Below are 16,302 nucleotides of genomic sequence, written 5' to 3' on the forward strand. Positions count from 1 at the left end.
AGCAAAGACAACAGTAGCTAGAATTTGGTAGAAAATCAAAGAGAAGATTTTTTAAAAGCTTCCAGTTCAAGTCAGAATTAAGGTTAAGTTTCAACAGCTTGGGATAGCTGTGGATGTTTTGCTTTTCTCTGCAAAAAGAAGAAAATCTATCATACGCATGTTCATTCGAGAAAAATTCTGTGTTTGTTTAGTTTTTTAAGCCATGCCCAAGTGACTTTCAATTTGGTACATTGTTCAAGGGCAGAGTGTATATTGGCTAGGATGTGCTCATAGCTGGTGCAGCTCCAAAAAATTCTTCATGAAGGCTGCGAGCTTCTGTACATCTTCAACAGTGACAGCATTATACAGAGAGACCTGAATGCCTCCCACGGACCTATGCCCTTTCAGGGAGATCATATTGAGTTCAAGAGCTTTGTTGAGAAATCTTTTTTCTAAAGCATCATCTCCTTTGGTGTTGCCAATGTGGAATGGAATATTCATCTTGCTTCTGTTGTGGGGCTCCGCTGGACATCTTCCCATTCTCCACGCACATGTTACTCCATACTATGGATGGATCCTAATTTCCTTCATCAGACCCCTCCTGCAGGACACCAGGGTTGTCTCTAGATTTTCTGCATTACGTAAATATCCCTCATTGGACTTTCGGGTGCCTGATTTTGTGCACACTTCTGTGCAAGGCAGAGTACTGACCGAGGGCAGATGCCAATTCTAATAGTAGCTTTTCCTTTTCGACCACTTCCCCAAATTACAGTTCTCTTTTTCTGCCTAGCAGCTTTGGATGGTTCCTTCAGCAATGGAGAAATTATCCACTGGTACTCTGACTTGGCACTCCTTCCATTCTGGAGACCTTTTTTGATAACTGCTTTCATCACAGAATGATCAAGTGGATTTTTCTTATATCCAGAATGAGCAGCGTTCTATTGGTTTCAAGGGCCCTTAGTAAAGCCTTTGCTCCTTCATTGGTGAGGCCACACTGCTGCAGGTCAAGTGCTCTAAGCCAAAAATCCTCACTAAGAGATTCTGGAAAAGCACTTGCACCCAGGTCACCAATGAGCGTGTTGCAGTTCAGAGTGATGCACCTCAAACCAGCCATACAGTCAAGATCAGGTCTCCTGTAACGAAGACTCTCAGCCCAGGTTTCTTCATGCCTTCTGGTAGTCTGATACTTTAAGATCTTGGCCATGTGATCTGCTCCCTACCATGTCAGATTACACACTGTGAAGTTTACTGTCTTAAGAGTGATGATAGAGTTCTTTACACCTTGACAAATAACTTTGTTAACATAGTTAAGTCTCTCTCTCTCTCAGAACTAGCCCATTTAGCTCCAGGTTCCTTAGTGCACCCGACGCACTTACACAGCATTTAAGAGCTTTACACAACTAGAAGGTCACATCTGTATTTCTTATTGCAGGAACACGACTTCTGTAAACTTTATTTCTGTCACAACCTGTCTCACCAAGGCGCGGCTGGAAGAAGCTCTGGATACAGATCAGGGGCAGAGGGTGCTCAGGAGTGGCGCCCAGTCCACCCCGTGGAGGTGGTTGGCATTGAAGTCCAGCAGGCCCTCCCACAGGGAGGCACGCAAAGTGGGCAGAGGCACCAAGTCCTGCAGCGTGCAGAGGTCCTCACAGCACGGGAAGAAGTCGGCCTCACTGTCGTAGCACAGCTTCACCGAGTGATCATGGCCTGAGCACAGCCTCGGGGATGCTGGCTGTGGACATGATGCCCACACCCGCCTGGGGGCCCCAGCTCACCTCCCGGCCCCTCAGGTGCCCACCGCCTGGTGACTGCGGCCTCGAAGTGTGTGCAGGACCCGCGATGCAGCCAGAAGATGCAGGGCCATGGGCCCCATCTAGGCCCGCCCCTTGATGCCGCGCTCCTGCGCCGGCTCCCATGGGACATCCCTGGCCATTGGCACCGGCCTCATTGTACTCCGCGTCACAGGGATGTGGTTCAAACTGGCGGGTGGCCCCATGGGGGCGGGGCTCAAGGACCCATGTGTTTGTATTTTTTACATTTTTTTCCTGTAAGTGATTTCTAATCTCATAGCCTTGTCATTGGAAAAGATGCTTGCTATGATTTCAATTTTGTTAAATTTACTGAGGCTTGATTTGTGACCCAAGATGTGATCTATCCTGGAGAATGTTCCATGAACACTTGAGAAGAAAGTGTATTCTGCCACTTTCAGGTGGAATGTCTTAGAAATATCAATTAAGTTTATTTGGTCTATTGTTTCATTTAAAGCTTGCATTTCATTATTTATTTTCTGTTTGGAAGATCTGCCCATTGGTGTAAGTGGAGTGTTAAAGTCCCCCTCTATTATTGTGTTACTGTTGATTTCTCCTTTTATGGCTGTTAGCATTTGCCTTATGTATTGAGGTGCTCCTGTGTTGGGTGCATATATATTTACAATTGTTATATATTCTTGGATTGATCCCTTGATCATTATGTAGTGTCCTTCCTTGTCTCTTGTAATAGTCTTTATTTTAAAGTCTATCTTGTCTGATATGAGTTTTGCTACTCCAGTTTTCTTTTGATTACGATTTGCATGGAATATCTTTTTCCATCCCCTCACTTTCAGTCTGTATGTGTTCCTAGGTCTGACTTGCTTCTCTTGTAGATAGCATATTTATGGGTCTTGTTTTTGTGTCCATTCAGCTAGTCTGTGTCTTTTGGTTGGAGCATTTAATCCATTTACTCTTAATGTAATTATAGATATGTATGTTCCTATTACCATTTTCTTAATTGTTTTGGGTTTATTCTTGTAGGTCTTTTTGTTTTCTTGTGTTTTCTGCCCAAAGAAGTTCCTTTAGCATTTGTTGTAAAGCTGGTTTGGTGGTGCTGAATTCTCTTAGCTTTTGCTTGTCTGTAAAGCTTTTGATTTCTCTGTCAATTCTGAATGAGACCCTCACTGGGTAGAGTAATCCTGGTTGTAGGTTTCTCCCTTTCATCACTTTAAGTATGTCCAGGCATTCCCTTCTGGCCTGCAAGGTTTCTGCTGAAAAATTAGTTGGTATCTTTATGGGGATTCCCTTGTAGTTTATTTGTTGCTTTTCCCTTGCTGCTTTTAATATTGTTTCTTTGTATTTAATTTTTGTTAGTGTGATATGTGTCTTGGTGTGTTTCTCCTTGGGTTTATCCTTTACGGAACTCTCTGTGCTTCCTGGACTTGACTGACTATTTCTTTTCCCATGTTAAGGAAGTTTTCAACTATAATCTCTTCAAATATTTTCTCAGGCCCTTTCCCTTTCTCTTCTTCTTCTGGGACACCTATAATTTGAATGTTGGTTTGATGTTGTCCCAGAAGTCTCTGAGTCTGTCCTCAATTCTTTTTATTCTTTTTTCTTTATTCTGTTCCTCGACAGTTAACTCCACCATTCTATCTTCCAGTTCACTTATTCGTTCTTCTGCCTCAGTTATTCTGCTCTTGATTCCTTCTTGTGTGTTTTTCATTTCAGTTTTTGTGTTGTTCATCACTGATTGTTCTTTAGTTCTTCTAGGTCCTTGTTAAACGTTTCTTGTATTTTCTCCATTCCTTTTCTTAGATCTTGGATCATCTTTATTATCATTACTGTGAATTCTTTTTCAGATAGCTTGCCTATTTCTTCTTCATTTATTTGGTCTTGTGGGATTTTACCTTGCTCCTATGTCTGCAGCATATTTCTCTGTTATTTCATTTTGTCTAACCTACTGTGTTTATGGATACCATCAGGAATGCACATGCCAATTAATATTCCCTGTACCCGGGAATTCTCTGGTATTCCAGCATCCAGGACTCTATGTTCCCACTCCAGAGGCCGAGGACTGACCCCTGATTGGGGAACCAAGATCCCACAAGCCACACAGTGTGAACTGATAAAATATAGAGAAAAGAAATTAAATAAAGACAAACAAAACAAAACAAGACAAAAAAAAAACAAAACCAAACAAAAATAAACCAAAAACAACAACAAAACCCAGACAAGCAAAGCTCAGGGCAAATAGCAAGAACAGTAGCAAACCAACAGCAGCAACAGCAACACAACACACACATCACACACACACACAGAGGAAAGAAAAGAAAACAAAAAACAAAGGAACAGACAACCAAATAAGAGAATTCTAATATGAGAACAATTGATAAGGATTATACTAACAAAAACAAAGAATGAAAAATAAAACAGAAGTTCAGGCAAGCAAACAACATCAACAACAACAAAGCAAATAAAACATAGAATATACACCTAAAAACAATTGAATAAAGAAAGAAAAAGGGAAAAAATATATAAAGTGAAGAACAAAACAAGACAAAAGCCACAGCAACAAGAAAGTAAAGGAAAAATATAAAAATAAAAACGTTATCTATATTAAGAAAATTACATAAGATAAGAGATAAAAAATAAAAGTAGAGAATAAAAAATAAAAAATGATAAAAGCAACAACACCAACAACTGAACAAAATTAAAAAAACCAACATAGAATATTAGTAATAAGAATATTTTCTTGGGGCCGCCTCCCCAGGAGGCCTTCCAATACCTCTAGGTAGGTCTCTGGATCTGTTTTGGGCACTGTCAGGCCAGCTCAGACTCTGACCTGGCCTGATTCCCATGTGTATTTGCCCACAACATCCAGTGCTGTGAATGCTACACTGGTCTCAGATGTTGAAACACTTGTTGTCCATTCAGGTATTCCACAAACGCAGGATTTACCCAGCCGATCTTGGGGATTTAATTCACAGCTTGTGTTGCTGCATAGAAAGATTTGCGTTTCTCTTCCTCGGTTGCACTGCCCCTCAGGTTCAGTTTTGTTTTTAACCACACCTCTGCCTGTGTGCTGCCCTCAGGCATCTGATCCTTGCCCAGGTGAATGGGAGCGAAAGCAGCGGCTGCTTGGAGCACAATTGGGTATTTCCAGTAGCTGCAGCAGCAGGAGCTGGTGTATGGGAGCATTGTCGTCCCCTCCTCCCATGCACCTCTCAACAATGGCACCTCGCATTCCAGGCAGACCTGGCTTCCTCTAGGAGCATTCCCAGCCGTGCGTCCCCTCATTCCCATCCCTTCTATTGTTTCTGTGCAGCCAATTGCATTTCTCTCCCCGGTCTGTTCTTCCAACCCCACTCTTTAGCCCGCTGACCCTGCCAACTTTGGTGGACTCTCGTCCCAGGCAGGGGTGCCCAGGGCTGTTTCCCAAGTAGGTTTTGGGGTGGGTGGCGCTCAGGCCTCTGGAGCCTATTCAGGTGGAGGCAACCCCAGCCCAAGGGGTGGGCGTGCCCGCTCAGGTGGGAGCCACTCCTAATGCCTGCAGAGGCCAAAGAAGATGGTGGGTAGGGAAGGGGGTTATGATTGTGGCTCCGCCCCTTGCACCCTGCTCGACAATGACACCTTGCTATGGTGTCTCAGGCTTTTTCCATAGAATTTCCCAGTTGTGGCACCCCTTACTCCTAACCCTTCAGGCTGTCTTTTCACAGCCAAGAGCTGTCCTTTCCCTGGGTCTGCACTCAGAACCCGTCTTTCCAGCACACAGCTCCCCTTCACAACAGGCAACTCACGATTCAGGCTAGAATGCACAGAGCTCTGGTATAGATCATGTGTGCAGTTCTTACGTTGTCTTGCCTTCCACAGACCGTCTGCTGCATTCTCCTTTGATCCCCTGAAGTTCCTTTTCTGTCCCAGCTGATTTCCCCTCTGTGAGGGAGTCTTTCTTAATGTGAGGATCTCTGCTCAGCTTCAGCTTCCTGCCAGGATTGCTGGTCTCTTTTTTGATTCTTCCTTTCTTTTTTTCTTTTTTCTTCTTTCTTTCATTCTTTTAGGTGTCTGAAGTCTACTGCTACTGTTCAGCAGGAGCTCTGTGGGATTTGTTCTGTTTGTAGATGTGTTTTTGATGAACTTCTGTGGAGCAACAAATTCCATGTCCTCCTATTCCGCCATCTTGACTCCTCCCCCCACTTCACCTTCTTGAGCTAATCCCCTATTGTAATGTTTAAAGAGTCCATAAATTACTCACATTTGAGACACAAAGTGTTGACCAGACTAATATATAGAGGTACAAAGTAGAACCACATCAACATGGGTATTAAAACAATCAGAATGATGAAGAGATAAAACTTGTTTAGGAAGATGTTGGAATAATTAGGGAGTGGTAGGTGTTTTTCATTCAAAAATAGTTTATTAAGGGCCCTCTGTGCTAGAAACTGTACTAGGGGATCATGGCCAAGAGGTAGGGAAGGAAGAAGGAAAAGCAGAAATAAGATATTAAGATGAGTAAGACCTCAGGTCCTTCAAGACCATTCAGTCTAATGGGAAGAGAGGGTTACAGTAGGTAATATTAATTAAGCACTAGTGAGGTTCACATAGACTGCCTCATTCAAGGCTCACAACAACCCTAGGGGGTGGGCAATATTATTCCCCCATTTTATTGATGAGGACACAGAGGACCACATAGGATGAATGATGCTACTCAGCTAGGTGTCCTTAGGAAATCACACATGGGAGTCAGGGAAACCTTCCAAATGAGGTGTGATTTCATCTGTTGCCTAACTTTTAGAATACCAAACACTCCTGATTTTTCTTATTTTTCTTTGCTACATCCTCCTCTTCTCCCCAACCTATTAATATTGAAATGTTACAAGGCTCACTCCTTTTTTATTATTTTTTAAGGATTTAAAAAAATTATTTAATTTAATTTATTTATTATTTTTCTTTTTTGGCTGCATTGGGTCTTAGCTGCGGCACGCAGGATCTTCGTTGAGGCATGCTGGATCTTTTGTTGTGGTGAGTGGGCTCTTCATTGTGGTGTGTGGGTTTTCTCTCTGTAGTTGTGGCACACAGGCTCCAGGGTGTGTGGGCTCTGGAGTTGTGATGCATGTGTTCCAGAGTGCATGGGCTCTGTAGTTTGCAGCATGTGCGCTCTAGTTGAGGTGCGTGAACTCAGTAGTTGTGGCATGAAGGCTTAGTTGCCCCGCAGCATGTGGGATCTTAGTTCCCTGAGCAGAGATCAAACCTGTGTCCCCTGTATTGTAAGGTGGATTCTTTACAACTGGACCACCAGTGAAGTCCCCAGGGCTCACTTCTTGAATCACTCTTTTCTTCTCTAACTAGAACAGTCATTTGTTTGGTGCTCTTATCCAGTCTCAGGCTTTAGATACCATCTATATTCCAGTGACTCCCAAATTTATAACTCCAGCCCAGAACTGTCTCTTGAACTCCAGATCCAAATATCCAACTGCCTACTTATGTTCTCTACTTGAATATCAAATAGACATCTCAAATTTAGCATGTTCAAAATTGAACTCCTGATCATCCTCCCCACATCTGCTCTAACCACAGTTTCTATTATCCCAGTTATTCAAGCCCAAATATTGGATTCATTCTTAACACCTCTCTTTCTCTCCCACCCATGTCCAAATTCATAGGAAATCCAATTGGTTCTACCAACAAAATACATCCAGAAGCCCACCATTTTCCACCACCTGAACTGATATCACCTTGGTTTGAACCAACATCATCTCTCGCTTGGATTATCGCAAAAAGCTCTTAACTGATTTTTCTGCTCCCACCCTTGCCCCTTTCCCCAAGCCTATTTTTCGCACAGCAACCAGATTGATAAAAGATTAAATTATATCATATTAAAACATTAAATAACACATTATTTCTCTTCTCAAATTCCTGCAATGTTATTCAGAGTAAAACCCAAAATTATTATAATATTTTATAAGATAGTATCTAACTGGCTTCCCTTTCCTCTTAGCTGTCTAGCCTCCCTCCTTCTGTTCTGTCTCTGATTCATTCGGCTCTGGCAGTAGTGACCTTGCTGTTTCTCCCATGTGCCATGTCAACCACACTTCCATTTTAGGGCCTTTCTCTAATTCCTCCCTCTGCATGGAACACTATGTCCCCAGATATTCACTTGGCTAATTTCCTCAGCTACATCAGGTCTTTACTCAACTTGCACCTTTTCAATGAAGTCAACCATGATCACCCTATTTAATACTGCACCCTGACTACCTTTCCACTAGCACTCCTCATCTCTACTAGACTTTTTCTTTTTTCCTTTCATAGCACTTATTGCCTTATAACATACAATATATATTTTACTCATTTAAATTTAATTTTTATTATGTATCTCCCCCTGCAAAATATAAGCCCCAACCTCGGACAAGGATCTTGTTCTGTCACATTCAGTGATTTATCCTAAGTGCCTAGAAAAGCACCTGGCATGTGGTAAGCATTCAGGAAATAATTGTTGCATAAAAAATTTTAGTTTGGTGTGATCCTTCCAGAAGTTTTCTTATGAACTTATATACATATATACAGATCCAGAGAAATAATAATAATAATAGCAATTGTGTATGCTTTTATAGCTCATACATGAGTTTCAAGAAAATTCAGGTGTCACTTCCTACCAGCCTGGATTAAGTACCTGTTGTTAAAATCCCCCTCAATCGTAGCACTTAGTACACTATTTAGTAATTGTCTAATTACTTGTCTGTCTCCCTCATTAGACTGTGAGCTCCTTGAGAATAGGAACCATGGTTTATTCATCTCTGTATCCCCAGGGGATGACATATCAGGCACTTAATATATGTTGAATGGATACATGTATGAATGAATAACTCTTTGTCTGCAAGAAGTGTAATTCTGCTTTCTCAGCACTGTAGTACTCTATTATAGAGTGTGTCTTACTCTTAGCAAGCTCAATATGTAAAATATATGAAAATTCAGCTTTACTCAAAAGATGTAACAATTGCTTCAAAAGTAGTTAATTTACAAAATTATTCACAAGAGAGTTTTTTCTGAATGTCAAGTGTCTTTAGTGCAGAAGAACAGAAGTTTTGCCATAATAAGGCAAACGTATCCACTCTTCAGCTCATGATTGTTACTTGGCAGAGGCATGAATATTAGTGTGTCTGAAGGTAAGGTTATACCCCTGATGTGGTTCTCAAAATGTAAGAATTACAGGCCACCCCCACCCCAGCATTGAAGTTTCTCTTAATAACATGTTATGGAGAAGTGGAAGTTAACTAAAATTTACTGATTCCATTATGTGCTAGATACATTCCATATGTTAATCTTATTTAATCCCAAAAAAAAACTCTTGGAGGAAGATGCTGCTATTTCTATCTTATAGATGACAATGTTGAGCTCAGAGTGATATTTTATCTATGATCACACATAGAGCCAGGATAAATGTAAAATGTAGGCTTAATATTAAATGTCTTTGCCCTAGTCAATTACCATATTCGAGACTGACTATTCAAACAGTCTTGTCAAGCTGGACGTATGACCTAAAGTAGCATAGTGTTAATAGTCTTGTTCTAGACCATAGATTGGTCAGTAAGACAGGGGCATAAATATAGGCAGAGGATTTTCACAGGGGGAAAGTAAGTCAGACAGAGAAAGACAAATGCCATATGATCTCACTTATTATGTGGAATCTTTTAAAAATACCTGAACTCATAGATACAAAGAACATATGGTAGTTGCCAGAGGCAGGGGTCAGGGTGGTCAAAATGGGTAAAGGTAGCCAAAAATACAAACTTTCTGTTATAAAATAAATAAGACCTGGGAATATAATGTACAGCATGGTGATAGGGACATAAATATAGGCAGAGGATTTTCACAGGAAGTTATTGGTGAGAAACAGCCAATATGCTGGCAGAGTGGGAAAGAGAAGTTATTAGGGTAAAGTTGTAACCAAAGAAGTAGAAGAGAGAGAGAAGAAAGTTAGCAGCTGCCTCAGATACAGCTGTTATGATGATACTGAAAGAAGTTTGCTGCCAAGCGTTGTTTATGAATTGTGGCTTACAGTATCTCATTACTGTGTTCAATTTGAATGTTCTTAAACATTGAGGTAAAGGAGTTGTGGGGCACAGGCTGTGTCTCCTGTAATGCTAGATTTCTTTCTTCTTATTTTGAAAAAAAAATTTTATTGTGCTAAAATATATATAAAACATAGAATTTGCCATTTTAAATGTATAACTCAGGGGCATTAATTATACTTAGAATGTTGTACAACAATTACCGCTATCTATTTCCAAAGCTTTTTCATCACCCCAAATAGAAACTCTGTATTCATTAGGCATAACTCTGTATTTTCCCTCTCCCCCCTGCCCCAGTAACCTCTAATCTACTTTATGTGTTTTGTGTCTGGTTTATTTCACTTAGCATAATGTTTTCAAGTTTCATCCATATTGTAGCACATATCAGAATGTCATTTTTTCTACAGTTGAATTATATTCCATTGCACGTATATACCACATTTCATTTATCCATTCATCTATTGATGGACACTTGGGTTGTTTCCACCTTGTAGCTATTGTGAATAGTGCTGCAATGAACACTGGCATAAAAGTATCTGTTTAAGTTTCTATTTTCAATTCTTTTTGGGATACACCTAGAAGAGGAATTGCTAGGTCTTATGGTAATTCTATGTTAACCTTTTTGAGAAACTGCCAAATTGTTTTCCACAGTGGCTGCACCATTTTACATTCCCACCAGCAAGGTATGAGGGTTCCAATTTCTCTGCAGCCTTGCCAACACTTGTTAGTTTCCTTTTTTAAAAAAATTGTAGATGTGAAGTGGTATGAATGGCATCTCACTGTGGTTTTCATTTGCATTTCCCTAATGACTAATGATGTTGGGCTTATTGGCCCTTTGTATATCTTCTTTGGAGAAACATCTCTTCAAGTCGTTTGCATAAGTGACTTCAATTGATTGGGTTGTTCTTTTGTTGTTGAGTTGTAGGAGTTCTTTATTCTGGATATTAAACTTTATTGGATATGTGATTTGCAAATATTTTCTACCATTCTGTAAGTTGTCCTTTCACTTTTTTTGATAGTGTTCTTTATGCACAAAAGTTTTAAAATTTTGATGAAGTCTGATTTATCTATTTTTTCTTTTGTTGCTCATACTGTTGGTGTTATATTTAAGAATCCATTGCCAGATCCAAGGTTATTAAGTTTACCCTTACGTTTTCTTTAGTGAGTTTTCTGATATTGGCTCTTATATTTAGGTCATTGATCAATTTCTAGTTAATTTTTGTGTATGTGTGAAGTGGGGCCTAAATTCATTCTTTCATAGGTGTAAATCAGTTGTCTCAGTACTATTTTTTGAAAGAACTTGTCTCCACTGAATGGACTTGTCAAAAATTAATTTGTCATAAAAGTATGGGTTTATTTCTGGACCCTCAATTTTAGTCCATTGGTCCACATTTCTATCCTTTGCCAGCACCATACTGGTTTTTTTTTCTTTAATGTTCATTCATGTTATATTTATTTATTTATGGCTGTGTTGGGTCTTCGTTCTGTGTGAGGGCTTTCTCTAGTTGCAGCAAGCGGGGGCCACTCTTCATCGTGGTGCACGGGCCTCTCACTATCGCGGCCTCTCTTGTTGCGGAGCACAGCCTCCAGATGCGCAGGCTCAGTAATTGTGGCTCATGGGCCCAGCTGCTCTGCGGCATGTGGGATCTTCCCAGACCAGGGCTCGAACCCGTGTCCCCTGCATTAGCAGGCAGATTCTCAACCACTGCGCCACCAGGGAAGCCCCTGCCTACTTTTTAATCAGATTTTATTTTTTGCTATTGAGTTGTATAAAGTCTTTATATGTTTTGGATGTTAACCCCTTATCAGATATATGAGTTGCAAATATTTTCTACCATTCTGTAGGTTGCTTTTTCATTTTGTTGATGGTTTCCTTTGCTGTGCAGAAATTTTTTAGTGTGATGAAGTTCCACTTGTCTAGTTTTGCTTTTGTTGCCTTTGTGTTTGGTGTCAGATCCAGAAAATCATCACCAAGACTGATGTCAAGGAGTTTATCACCTATCTTTTCTTCTAGGAGTTTTATGGTTTCAGGTCTTGCATTTAAGTGTTTAACCCATTTTGAGATAAATTTTTTGTAAAGTGTAAAATAGTGGTCCAGTTTCATTCTTTTGCATGTGACTGTCCTGTTTTCCCAACACCATTTATTGAAGAGACTATCCTTTCCCCATTGTATATTCTTGACTCCTTTGCTGTAAATTGTAATGTATATGTAGGTTTATTTTCTGGGCTCTTTAGCCTGTTTCATTGATCTATGTGTCTGTTTTTAATGCCAGTACCATACTGTTTTGACTACTATAGCTTTGTAATATAGTTGAAATCAAGAAGCATGAAGCCTCCAGCTTTGCCCTTTCTCAAGATTATTTTGGCTATTTGGGGTCATTTGTGGTTCCATAAAAATATTAGGATTTTTTTTGTTCTAGTTCCGTGAAAAATGTCAGAATTTTGATGGGGAATGCATTGAATCTGTAGATTGCTTTAGGTAATGTGGACATTTTCACAATGCTATTTCTTCCAATCCATGAGCATGGGATATCTTTCCATGTATTTGTGTCTTCTTCAATTCTTTTAACAATGTCTTATATTTTTCAGTATAGAGATCTTTCACCTCCTTGGTTAAATTTATTCCTAGGTATTTTATTCTTTTTGTTGCAATTGTAAATAGGATTGTTTTCTTAATCTCTCTTTCTAATAGTTCATTAGTGTATAGAAACACAACAGATTTTTTTTTATCCTTATAAAAGACTTCTACAGACAAGTTTATTGACCTAGATGGAACATTTTAGAAAAACATTTTCTAAATGTTTACTGTAATGTATATTTAAATTTCCAAATGATAGTTAACCCAGGATTTTACAACTAAGCCTAGAATTTTACAACAGATTTTTTTAAAGAATTTTTTTATGTGGACCATTTTTAAAGACTTTATTGAATTTGTTACAACATTGCTTCTGTTTTATGCTTTGGTTTCTTGGCCACAAGGCATGTGGGATCTTAGCTCCCCAACCAGGGATTGAACCTGCACCCCCTGCATTGGAAGGCGAAGTCTTAACTACTGGACCACCAAGAAAGTCCCCACAACAGGTTTTTGTATATTGAGTTTGTACCCTGCACCATTACTGTATTTGTTATTTCTGAAATTTTGGGGGAATCTTTAGGGTTTTCTATATATAGTATCATATCATCTGCAAATAGTGACAATTTGACTTCTTCCTTTCCAATTTGGATGACTTTTATTTATTTTTTCTTGCCTGATTGGAGTGGCTAGTACTTCCAATACTATGTTGAATAAGAATGGTGAGAGTGGGCATCCTTGTCTTGTTTCTGATCTTAGAGGGATAGCTTTCAGCTTTTTACCATTGAGTATGATGTTAGCTGTGGGTTTGTCATATATGGCCTTTGTTATGTTGAGGTACATTCCTTCTATATCTATTTTATTGATAGTTTTTTTAAATCATAAATGGGTTTTGAATCATTTCAAATGGTTTTTCTGCATCCATTGAGATGATTATATGAGTTTTATTCTTCATTTTATTAGTGTGGTGTATCACATTGATTGATTTGCAGATGTCGAACCACCCTCGCATCCTTGGAATAAATCCCACTTGATCGTGGTGTATGATCCTTTTAATGTATTGTTGTATTCAGTTTGCTAATATTTTGTTGAGGATTTTTGCATTTACGTTCACCAGATATATTGGCCTGTAATTTTCTTTTTTGTGTTGTCCTTGTCTGGTTCTGGTATCACAGTAATGTTGGTCTTATAAGATGAGTTTGGCAACATTCCCTCCTTTTCAATTTTTTGGAAGAGTTTGAGAAGGATAGGTTTTAAATCTTCTCTGAATGTTTTGTAGAATTCACCTGTAAAGTTGTCATTCTGGAATTTAGTTTTTTGGGAAGTTACTGATTACTGTTTCAGTCTCCTTAGTAGTGATTGGTCTATTCAAGTTTTCTATTTCTTCATGATTCAGTCTTGGAAGATTATATGATTCTAAGAATTTATCCATTTCTTCTAGCTTGTCCAATTTGTCAGCAAATAACTTTTCTTAATATCCTTTTATTTCTGTGTTATCTGCTATAATTTATCCTCATTTGGTTCTGATTTTATTTATCTGAGGCTTCTCTCCTTTTTTCTTAGTGAGTCCAGCTACAGTTTGTCAATTTTGTTTATCTTTCAAAAAACCAGCTATTAGTTTCACTGACTTTTCTATTGTCATTTTAGTCACTGTTTCATTTATTTCCACTGCAGTGGGGGGGAGGAGGGTGTGTGGAAGAAGCCAGGGTCTTGATCACCTCCACTGCATCCAGGTTTGTTGGATTCGTGGGTGCTGCCACTGCAGGGGTCGGGGGTGGGGTGGGCATAAGAGTCATAAGCTCTGTTTAGGCTGGAGGGATTGGGGTCATGGGCCCTGCCACAGCTGCAGCTCAGTTACCTTTAGCTGCTGGTGCTGCTGCAGCTGACAGGTTGGAGTCATGTGTGCCACCTCCCCTGCTACTACTGAGTTCTCTGTGGCTTCAGGCTCAGCCAAGGCAGCTGGGGGACTGGAATAACAGACACTGCCCCTAACGTCTCCCTGGTTCTGCATCCTCTATGTGTTCCAGTCCACCCAACTTCAGACATACAGATATGTCAACTTCTCCAGTCTCCTGGTGTGTGGGTAGAGAAACTTTTGTTGAGTTATGGATGTTTTACTAATTGTAGATTGAAGGGGAGAGACGAAAAAAGCATGTCATGCTGCCATGATGCTGATGTCACTCCAGACCAAAGGTTTAAGATAAGCAAATAGGCCACTTTCACAGAAGGTGTGGGTGCTTTTCAGTTGCTGCCTCTGCTGTGGGCACTACGGTGGTTGGGTCTGCATGAACCCTTTAAGAATTGTTTCTCAGATCACTATAGCCTTGGGTGTCTTGTGGAGGTGAGCCCTGTTGTCTTTCAAAGTGAGATGTTTTGGGGCCTTGTTTCTTAGGTGCAGGTCTTAAACATTAGGATGCCAGATGTGGGTTTCAAACCCTTCTCTCCTCAAGGAGAAGTTTGGGGTTGTGAATTCCCTCTTGATTGTGGGTTGCCTTGATGGGAGTAAGGTTGATGGTGAGACTGTGTCTCAGCCTCTCCTACCCATTTTAATGTGGATTTTTTTCTTATTCACCTGTTGTGTAGGAGTTGTCCAGCTAGTTTTGAGGTTTTTTTTCAGAGGCAATTGTTCTGTATGTAGCTGTAGATTCGGTGTATCCATAGGAGGAGGTGAGTTTAGGATCCTCCTATGTTGCCATCTTGAACTAGAACCCTGAAATACTTTTTGAAGCTTTTCTTCCTGCTTTGTCACATGATAGTGTTTATGATAACTTTTGTGTTCTTAAATAACATCCTGATAAGAATTTTCTAGCTGAATACGTTAAGGGGAAACTTTCTGGAAGTCAAAGATACTAGAATAAAAAAAAAGATACTAGAATGGATGTAAAGTTTATGGTAATTTGAAAAAGAACAAAGCTGGAGGCATAACCCTCCCAGACTTCAGACAAAACTACAAAGCTAGAGTAATCAAAACAGCATGGTACTGGCACAAAAACAGACATATGGATCAATGGAGCAGAATAGAGAACACAGAAATAAACCCATACACCTATGGTCAATTGATCTATGACAAAGGAGACAAGAATATACAATGGAGAAAGACAGTCTCTTCAAGTGGTGTTGGCAAAGATGGAGAGCCACATGTAAATCAATGAAGTTAGAACACTCCTTCCCACCATACACAAAAATAAACACAAAATGGCTTAAAGACTTAAATATAAGGCATTACACCATAAAACTCCTAAAAGAGAACATAGGCAAAACATTCTCTGACATAAACAGTAGCAATGTTTTCTTAAGTCAGTCTCCCAAGGCAAAAAATAAATAAATAAATAAATAAAAGCAAAAATAAACAAATGGGACCTAATCAAACTTAAAAGCTTTTTCACAACAAAGGAAACCATAACAAAATGAAAAGACAGCCTACAGAATGGAAGAAGATATTTGCAAATGATGCAACTGATAAGGGCTTAATTTCCAAAATATACAAACAGCTCATATAGCTCAATATAAAAAAACAAACAACCCAATCAAAAAATGGGCATAAGACCTAAATAGACATGTCTCCAAAGAAGACATACAGATGGCCAACAGGCACATGAAAATATGCTCAACATCCCTAATTATTAGAGAAATGCAAATCAAAACTACTATGAGGTATCACCTCACACCAGTCAGAATGGCCACCATCAAAATGTGTACAAATAATAAATGCTGGAGAGGGCATGGAGAAAAGGGAACCCTTGTACATTGTTGGTGGGAATGCAAATTGGTGCAACCACTATGGAAAACAGTATGGAGGTTCCTAAAAAAACTAAAAATAGAGCTACCATATGATACAGCAATCCCACTCCTGAGCACATTTCTGGAGAAAACTATAATTTGAAAATATACATGCACCCCAATGGTCATTGCAGCACTATTTACAATAGCCAGG

The 16,302-nt window shown here is 39.6% G+C and overlaps 1 pseudogene; it reads right to left on the reverse strand.

Annotated features, from left to right (window-relative positions):
• Nucleotides 1-602: 602 nt before the first annotated feature.
• On the reverse strand, nt 603-14,379 carry LOC103020106 (centrosomal protein of 78 kDa-like; annotated as a pseudogene).
• Between the last annotated feature and the right edge of the window lie 1,923 nt (nt 14,380-16,302).

This window comes from Balaenoptera acutorostrata, chromosome X (assembly GCF_949987535.1).
Source record: "Balaenoptera acutorostrata chromosome X, mBalAcu1.1, whole genome shotgun sequence".
Lineage (NCBI taxonomy): Eukaryota > Metazoa > Chordata > Mammalia > Artiodactyla > Balaenopteridae > Balaenoptera > Balaenoptera acutorostrata.